This window comes from Peromyscus maniculatus, chromosome 9 (genome assembly GCF_049852395.1).
Source record: "Peromyscus maniculatus bairdii isolate BWxNUB_F1_BW_parent chromosome 9, HU_Pman_BW_mat_3.1, whole genome shotgun sequence".
In the NCBI taxonomy this organism is placed as follows: Eukaryota; Metazoa; Chordata; class Mammalia; order Rodentia; family Cricetidae; genus Peromyscus; species Peromyscus maniculatus.
The window spans coordinates 51,932,471-51,941,973 of record NC_134860.1 but is presented as its reverse complement, the minus strand read 5'-3'; the positions used below and the strand labels follow the sequence as shown (position 1 = coordinate 51,941,973).

Here is a 9,503-nt window from a genome sequence, read left to right as displayed (position 1 = left end):
TATTGAAGTCTGCCATTTGCTGTCTTGGCTCAATTTCAATAGATAGTTTTGTTGGGTATAATAGTAAGGCTTGGCATTTAAGACCTTTATGACCTTTCAGAACTTGGAATACATCTTTCCAAGTTCTTTGGCCTTTGGCTATTTATGTCTGGTGCTGGCTAGTTTTTGTTAACTTGACACAAACTAAAATCACCCAGGAAAAGGGAAATTCAATTGAGGAATTGCTTCTACCAGGCATGTCCCTCAGACATTCTCCTGATCGCTGAATGATGTGGGAGGGCCCAGCCTGTGGTGGGTAGTGTCATCTTTGGTTAGGTGATCCTTTTTATATAAGAAAGGTTATAGATGTAACCAACCGTCTTATTAAATAAGAAACACAGAAACAATGTAAAAGAGAAAGCCGAGAGGTCAGAGCTCAGAGCTAAAATCTCACCCTTCCTCCTGCTGTCCCAGCTTCGCGAAAAGAGACCTACTTCCTGTTGGTTCGTTTTTTTATAGTATGTTGTTCTGCTTTCTCATTGGTTGTAAACCCAAACACATGACTGCCTCGTCACTGTCTGAATGTACAGCCCCCTAGGTCTTAAAGGCATATGTCTCCAATGCTGACTATATCCCTGAACACACAGAGATCTTATGGGATTAAAGGCGTGTGCCACCACCGCCACACTCTTGCTATGGCTCTAATAGCTCTGACCCCCAGACAACTTTATTTATTAACATACAATCAAAATAATAATTCAGTACAATTAGATTACCACCACAAAAGGTAGCTGAGCAAGTCATGGAAAACAAGTCAGGAAGCAGTGTTCCTCCATAGCCTGCTTTGGTTACTTGTCATTGAGAAAGAGGTGATGGGACCTGGGGAATAGAACCGATAAATCAGGCAGACCAAAGTCTCATGCTATAGCCACCTTTATTCAGAGCATCAGACGATTTCTACTCAGGGTTAAGAACAGTCATCGGAGTAAAGTGTACAATCACAAGGACAAGTCTCATGTGGCAAAAACAGGTTTTCCCATAGTCACATATGAACATATAACAATAGCCAGTTGTAAAGAATAATCTGAAGTAAGCTCACTTCTCTCTACTACACCTGAGAGGGGTACAAAAGCACATTCCAAGAACAGTTCTGTGTTCTGAAGAAACTGGGGTCCAAAACTTGTGTCTTGTTTTCTCACAAGCATTGTGACTGTATCTCTCTGGAGTCGGAAACCAAAACAAACCCCTTCTTCCCCAAGTTGCTTTTAGCCAGGATATATTCCATCACAGCAACAGGAAAGTCACTAATACACCTTTCAACTCCCATCCATGCAAAAAGTGGTGGCTCTTTAAGAGGAAATGCCTGCCCCATTTTCCTTAAGCCTGGATTTGAAGAACTAACAGTCTCTGTAGCAAAGGAGTCGATGCAGGTAAACTTGTCTTTCCCCCAGCGAAGGGCTGGGTAAAGTGTCTCATAGCCAAAGTCACACATCTACTGCTGTTTGTCCCATGTAGTTGTAAGACAGCCTCAGATGTGGGGCATGTAGAATTATTGAGGGGAAGGGTTGAGAGAGAGTTGGTGAGTCAAATTGTCCTTCAGGGAAGAGCTTTATTAACATAGTCTCAGCTAACAGGCAGACATGCGGCATAGAACGGTGGGGGCACAACTGTGCTGTATAAAGCGACATCTCTAATACAGATCTTAAGCACAAGGGTTAAGAGAAGGAAAAAGATGCGCAGGAAGAAGATAAGACACCTGAGAGCATAGGTGGCCTTCCCAGAGGGGGGTGGGGTGGCTCTGTAAACGGTGGTCATGACTAGGACTGTGTGTGAAGTTCCTGGAAAGGAGATGAACTTTGCGTTGAGTGCTCTACGAGGTTGATGAACTGATTAGAACTCAGTGACTATGGGATGTTGTGAGTCTGGAGCTTAATTATAATATATCCTGGGCTATCTTTGGCACCATTGATAGCCATCCCTTGTCCACCTCTGTGTCTGACCTAATAACCTTGTGATTATCTGGCGAAGACTTTTGGAATGCACGAACAGATGCCTGGCTTCCACCCACTCAAAAGCTAAGAATGTCACCAGATTACATCTGAGACCTATAGCAGAGGTTTCCACTGTTGGCTACAACCTACTTACCCAGTGTACCCACCAATGTATTTAAAGAGTTTTTTGATTTAAGACTTTCTTTGTCCTTTTACTATAAAAACTTCATGAACAGTTATCCCTTGGGGACATGGGATTTGGGGTAACCAAATTGTGTATTCCTGGGCCATGGTCACTCATATTGGTCTCAGAATGAATCACCTTTCTTTCCCTTTTAAGGGAGTGGTGCTTTCTGCATAGACAGGATTTTGTGAGGTTGAAACTGTTATTTTCAGAAGGTCATTAAGGAACCTGAATGAGGTCACAGGGTGGGTTCTGATGGGATTACAATAGATAAACTAAAACTAAAACTATCACAGGAATGCAGGAAGGTAGGATACTTTTTCTAAAAACCAAGTTAAGGTCTTGAGAGTCTTAGGGAATGTCTGGGAAAGGAATGGAGTCCTCCCTAAGGTCGTAAGCCTTTTCATTGTGATTTTAACATAAAACGGAGAAGCCCTATTCTGTGTCCGCAGTCTTGACAGCACATGTCAATCATTGGGATTCTTGCTTCTTAGCTGGTGAGGCTTCAGCAGCCTCCAGGGGATCGGGGCCTCTTTGCCTCTCCATGCTCCGTCTTTTCACTCTGCCTCAGGAGCCTTCCCCTTTCTCCTTCCAGCAGTGCTCACTCAGGGATGGCAAGGCCTTGGCTCCTTCTTCAGTCTCGCTGTGGGCTTTCTTTCTCTGTGCTGTAGAAGGAACAGGGTTACATGGTGCCCTGGCTCTGTGTGTCCAAGAAAGGTCTACAGATCATTAAAGCCCAAGATTTTCTCTTATTCAGCCAGAGAGGGGTATTCATTCCACTTGAATAGAGGCATGAAGCTCCTTTGTAGAGCAGAGCTGGCTATTTTACAGAAAACAAAGGAGTTATACATTAGCATGGGGGTAACTGCTTTTCTGGGAGGCTACCTAACAATGACTAGAGACAATGCTTTAATTATAAGCCACCCAGTTAAAAGATGCCTAGCTCACACACAATCTCTGAACAAAATTTCACTATGCCTTTAGAAGGAGATGGAAGCTGGTGTGGGTCTAATGAGAAGTCTGCTTTGTTCTTCTCAGCTCGGTGCTTTCGGAGAGCTTCCGCCGTATTCCAGGCTCTGGCCTTTGCCAGCGCTGTTCCCACAGTCAGGGGCCCCGGTTTCTTTTGCTTATCTGTTCTGGCTTCTCTTTCAATGCTTACTTCAGGCATTTCCTCCTGGTTGAACTTTTGGTTTCTTTTCATCTTCAGGCTATTCTGAGATCTACTGACTATGAACATTCACTTTGGCACCATACCCCTCAGCTCAGACGCCATTCCAGGTGCATGTGTGTGTCACGATGCCCCACAGGACTCAGCTCAGGCTGCACTCCAGTTACATGTGTGTGTGTGTGATCTTGCCTCTGTAGAAATGAACTACTTGAGCATTCAAATCATACCTGTCTCCTAACATAGGCCATAGCAACACAGTGTTCTTAAACTGATGAGTGATTGAATGTGTGGACAAAAACCCCACAACTCTCACTTCAAAGTGGATAAAAAACCAGTTCATTCTGGAGCTAAGCGTGTTTTGGGGACACAGATTTAGATTGCTCAAATTTCTGTATTTTATATGGAAGCACTTTCATGAAGTTTTTATAACAACAGAACAGAATAACAACAAAAAGAATTATGAACTGCCGGACGGTGGTGGTGCATGACTTAGGAGGCAAGAGGCAGAGGGATCTCCAAGTTTGAGCCCAGCCTGGTCTACAGAGTGAGTTCCAGGATAGCCAGGGCTACACAGAGCAATCCTATCTTGAAAAAAAAAAAAAAACAAACAACAACAAAAACCAAACAAACAAACCAAAAACAAAAGTTATGAGTTAAGATACTTTTCAAATATATTGGCAGGTACATCAGGTAAGCAGCTTACAGCAGCTCACTATTATAAACATCAGACTGTTATAGGCCTTAGACACTATCTGAGAGAATTAGCCACTTTTGGTGGAGCTAGAGTTTGTTAATTTATTTTATTTATTTATTTATTTTAAATGTGCTAGTCACAGGATGCTAGCTTTGGCTTTATCAGTTAGTCATGACACAGAGCTAAGCAACAAAGAATGGCTATTTAGGGGGAGTAAAAGATAGCCTCCGATATTGTCATTAGGCTCTGCACTTGTAGCATTCCAACCTCTCCAGTTACTGAAGTTCTAATCCACTAGCCTTTATTTATACATACAGCTTTGCCGGTTAGCTAATGTGGAGGCCATTATGGCACAAAGTGCTTTAGGGAATAGGCAGCTTATAGTATGGTAGCTTGAGTCAGGAGAGGAGTTGGTGGGCAAGAATGCACTTACCTTCTGAGTCAGAAGAACAAGGATGGACACAATATCACCCATAGCATGTGTAGGCTAGGCTTGGGCAGGTACTTCTTCTGTGTGGAAGAAGTATTTTCATGGAGCGGGTGAGTTTCTTGTGAGCAGTTTCCTGGTGTGTAATTCGTGCTCTATTAAGGAGGGAAGTCCAGAGTGGCCGGTGTGCTGCTCTGGTAGTCAATGCAAGCCTCTGTGTACATAGCCATCTCCATTTTGAACCTCTGCCATGCAAATAAAGGCACTCTTGGTCTAAGCTTTGGGTCACAGGATGGGGTGGCGCTCTAGCTTTGAGGTGTCAGCTTACAGTGTCCGGGAGCTCCCAGTTTGGGATTCCCAGACCATGCTTGTTAATATTCCACAACTGGGGACTGGTTCCCCTTTCTTGTCATCTTTTAATGGCCTTTCCTCTATCGGGTCAGAGAGAAGGAAGGGCAGACCAGGGAATGAGTGACTTAATAACAACATGGGCTTTATTAAGGAAAAGACCCAAGGGGGTCTCCAGAGTAAGAACCCCAGAGCTCATCCGTTGGCTGCTTACAGGCTGGGGTAACTTTGGGGCAGGAAAGAGGAAGGGAGAAAGGGGCTGAGAAGTTTCCTTTCCTGGTCCATGCTTGGCCATTGCTAGGAGTAGCTGGGAAATGAGGTGAGAGGTGAGGTAATGCTTGTCAAGTGATTTATGAACATCCTTCGTGTCAGCCATCCCCTGGAGTCACTGGGGGTCGATAGGGCTCAAGAGGGTTAGTGTTAATCCTGCGGGTTGAGAATAAGATACTACCACATTTTTTGAGCCAAATTTGAAGAAAGCTTCATTAAATACTGGCCAAGATGATGGACACTGGGCTGGTCCATACCCAGAATTCCCAGAGAATGGCTCCAAATTACCTTAGTCGGGTGCTATAAAGGCAAAATCCACAAGGCTACATGCGTGCGTACTTTCTACCTTAGTCCAATGGGGGCAAGCACACATCCTGACATACTTCCTGCCTATGTATCTCCTGCCTACATGTGATCGAGCACATCCTGTACAGTTGGGGCAACCAACCTTGGTTACTGAAGTGAAAACACATGGCTTGTTATCTTACATGAACAGCTCCTAGCAACCAGTAAGGTATCTGTCCTTGGGCAGGTGGGGCTTACAGGTCAGAGCATTTTTGTTTTGTAGCTCTCTTAAGCACGGTAAATTAAACTTAAAACATAACTTTAGCCCTCACATTAGACTCTAGAGAAACAAGTTATTTTAGTTTCAGGAATTCTCATTATTTAACCAAAATGGAGGAGCTTTACTGACTGGTGTGGCCATGGCTAATGCTCTCTATCCAATCTCAACATTTCAGTGCTGGTCAGTACTATTCACAGAGGGTCAGCAAGAAATCCCCAAATCGCACTGTTAGCATTCAGACCCGACTCTGGCCTGCCCAGTGCCCTGACAACATCATCTTAGTAAAGTCCTCTTTAAGAGAAAACTATTCTCCTCCTCCTCCTCCTCCTCCTCCTTCTCCCCCTTCCTCTCTTGCCATGAAGTAGCACGTGCCTCCTCCCTTCCTTTTCTCTTTCTCTTTTTCTTCTCCTCTCCTCAGATCCTGCCTGTCCCCCCCCCCACAGTTTTCCACATGGTGCCTCATCTGCATGGTGTGAGTGACTTTCCATGGTGCCCCCTTGGCCACGGTCTGCACAGCGTGTCTCCCTCACTGTGGGACACCTTGGCTTCATCCTCCAAGGCCTCTTTCTCACCGTTTTTACAAAACTCATTATGTCTTCCTCCAGCAATGACTCAGTTTCCCTTTCTTCTTTGAAGGCAGATGACCTAAAAGAGAATTATCTGGTGGGAAGGAGAGGCAATTGGAAACACATTAAGACTTTATTTTTTGTTTTTTGAGACAGGGTTTCTCTGTATAGCTTTGAGCCTATCCTGGAACTCGCTCTGTAGACCAGGCTGGCCTCGAACTCACAGAGATCCTCCTGGCTCTGCCTCCCAGAGTGCTGGGATTAAAGTCGTGCGCCACCACCGCCCTGCCTAGGACATATTTGTAACCTTGGTTTTGAGTGGTATTCAGCTCCACAGACTGGATCTTATTCCACAATGATGACATGGAAAATGTGGGGAAAATGCCGATCAGGCAGGAAAGGTTTTGCTTGGAAGTAGCCCCAGAGAACAGGTTCCAAAGAGCCCCACTACACCCTTTCGGGGCAGGGACATTTCACTCAGAAGAAAGTTTCCACCCGGACATTTTTTTGATGTAATGCGCAACTCTCATCTCAAAAGGAATAAGCTAATTTATTCTTGAGTCAGATTTAAATGGCCCTGGCCTGGGAACACAGATTCCAAGGTGGAAATGGTTTCATGATGTTTTTAGATCAACAGAATGAAAGACTGTTACGGCCTCTTCCAATACATCCGTGGAAACATCAGGTGGGCGTCTCGGCAAAGCACGGGCACCTCTGGTATCGGCCCCACATGCTGTCAGATGACGCTCAGCTTTTGGGTTGGTGGGGGCCAGTGGTCTGCCAACACATTCCAAAAGGACCTACCTGAGAGTCACAAGTTGTGATCAGCTGATTTCTCCTTAAAGCTGCGGCTGTCCTCAGTTCCCGCGGTCAGATTTGGGACTGCAGCCCAGCGAAAAGGGGAGGGACGCTTTTAAATCCAAAAGGCCACAATCTCCTTCAGGCAAGCGTGCTTCCCCAAGCGTGAGAGAACATTCTGGTCTTTTGCATTCCTGGAATTCCTGGTGCTGCCCTAACCTCCTCAGGTTGCTCACAGCACTGGCCTCTGATCTAAGAGGCAGTGGTTTTACTAGACAGCGTGGTGAGCAATAAAGAGCCAGTAAGAGAACTCAAGACGGCCCAAGAGAACTTGTCTCGGGATCACCTCAGCTCTCTCTCCAGAATCACACAGGTTCCAATCAGTAGAACCTTCAATATAGGTGAGGCCTATGTGCCTGGGAACTTCACAAAGTATTTATGGTTCTCTCTCTCTCTCTCTCTCTCTCTCTCTCTCTCTCTCTCTCTCTCTCTCTCTCTCTCTCTCTCTCTCTCTTTCCTCCCACCCTTTCAGGACTAGGGGACTAGGGATTGAACCCAGGGCTTTGAACATGTCAGGTAGGTGCTCTACCACTGAGCTATGTCCCCAGCCTTTGGATATTATTTATGGAATTGAGAGAGCCCAGGTTAATGTCTTCATGTGTTTTTCAGTGGCCAGTTTTCTTTTCTCCTCCTTTTGGGGACTTCATGTGGGACAACAGTGGACAGTGGGATGAGAGAGGCCACTCTGAAGTCCCGGGCTCCTGCTCCGGCTCTCTAGGAAGAGAGGACGGGAATGGGTTTTAGTTGGAATTTCCTCTCCAAATGATTCCGTGTGTTAAAGCAGAGGTGGAGTTCTCAGCCCCTGGGGAAGAAGCTGAATGAGTGCACCCATGTGTTAAAATGTTGTCGTTGTTTTGACAGAAATAAAACAGAAGTTTAAAACATAAAGTAGGTAGTAGGTTCCAGGAACCCAGGACAATGGCTGAAGTGCCAGTTAACACACCATAGCAGGTGGACGCTGGAATAAGATAGGAATAAAGGAATAAACTTAAGGAATGGAAAGTGACAGCCATCAGCTTGGCTAGCAGAAAGGGATTAACTTTTAACTGGGCCCCTCCCTGTTTCACGATGGGCAGCTCTGTCAACAACCCAAATGTCAGTTTTCTTTTAGCAGCCCTGGGGTTAGCTATTCTTTGATAACCCCCTACCACTCACTACCGAAACCAAAGTTAACTTTTAATATGAGTTCTACGTGACAAGCTGCCTTGTATTGTTTCCTATCCCCCCCACCCCCCGCCCATGGGAACCCAGCTGCAGGAGAAGTTGCAGGTTTGGGCAAACATCAGTTAACTGAGTCAGGAAAGGCTGCAGGATATACAAATATTGTTTAGATAAAACTCCCTAAAACCTTGTTCATGGAAAATTGTAAAAACCTAAAACAACTTGTCTCTAAAAGTTTAACTTCAAAATTGTAAAAATTCCTTTGTCTATGTCTCATGCTTACCCCTTACTATAAAAAGGGGCTCATAGTCCCCTCCAGCTGCCACAGCCTCAGAATCCTGAAAACTGGCTGTGGTCTCACTCACTGACAAGCTTTTGTGCCCCGCGGTGATATTTCTATTCTAACTTTTTTTTTTTTTTTTAATAAACTCTGCTTCTGGTTTAATAGACTTTGGTGGTTTGTCCCCCATTATTGCGGGACCCCGGACCCAACACACTCGCCACATGAGCATCTCCCTGCTATGGCCTCCTGCTGACCACCTTGTGGGTATCTCCCGGCTACACACTCTGGGGCCCCACCACATGGGCAGTAAATACAGAGGGGACTTGTTCTCTCTGCACACAGCAAAAGGGAATGCAATAACAACAGCCAGCAGGAAGAAAGCTGGCACAGCAGGGCGCCCGCCTGAAGAAGATGACCCTGTCTTGAGCACGCTTTTAGTGAAGTGGGGATAAGAAAGGGTTAGCTTTAAATTTTTAGGATTTAATTTTCAAATTGTGTGTACTTGTAGTGTGTGTGTGTGTGTGTGTGTGTGTGTGTGTGTGTGTGTGTGTGTGTGCAGGGTGCCTGCAGAGGCCAGATGAAGGTATTGGACCCCCTAGAGCTAGAGTTATAAGCATCTACAAACTACTTGATTTGGGTACTGGGATCTGAACTCAGGTCTCTGCAAGATCAGTCTGTGTTCCTATCTGCTAAGACTTCTTCTCTCCAGCCCCAGTGTTCAATTTGAAGTGCTGTGAATGAAATAAATTTGAGAAAGAAAGGACCTGTAGGGTGAAAGAATGTATATAGGTAGAGTGGTCAGGGAAGACATCCCTGGAGAATAACATTTAAGTAGAAATCTGAAGAGTGGGCTGAACTCACAGGCAGAATGGAGAAAGCACCTCTCTGGAGGAAAGTCCTTGATAGGCCTCAAGTGTACGAAAAGCAGAGAGTGGTCCAGACCTTAGTGGAGGGAGTATGGCTGGAGGATGGATGGGCAAGGAGTAAAAGGTAGCAGCTTGGCAGGGAG

The 9,503-nt window shown here is 45.4% G+C and overlaps 1 long non-coding RNA gene across 3 annotated transcripts; it reads right to left on the bottom strand.

Moving 5' to 3' along the window:
- Positions 1-907: 907 nt before the first annotated feature.
- LOC143267377 (uncharacterized) lies at positions 908-7,159 on the bottom strand. Of its 3 annotated transcripts, XR_013042389.1 has the most exons (4): positions 6,997-7,159; positions 6,199-6,286; positions 4,450-4,523; positions 908-2,819 (listed from the first exon to the last, which is right to left on the bottom strand). It is a non-coding gene; the product is annotated as an uncharacterized LOC143267377 (long non-coding RNA). The 3 variants fall into 3 exon arrangements; XR_013042388.1 differs by having other exon boundaries at positions 908-4,523; XR_013042390.1 differs by having other exon boundaries at positions 908-4,523; positions 6,199-6,271.
- Between the last annotated feature and the right edge of the window lie 2,344 nt (positions 7,160-9,503).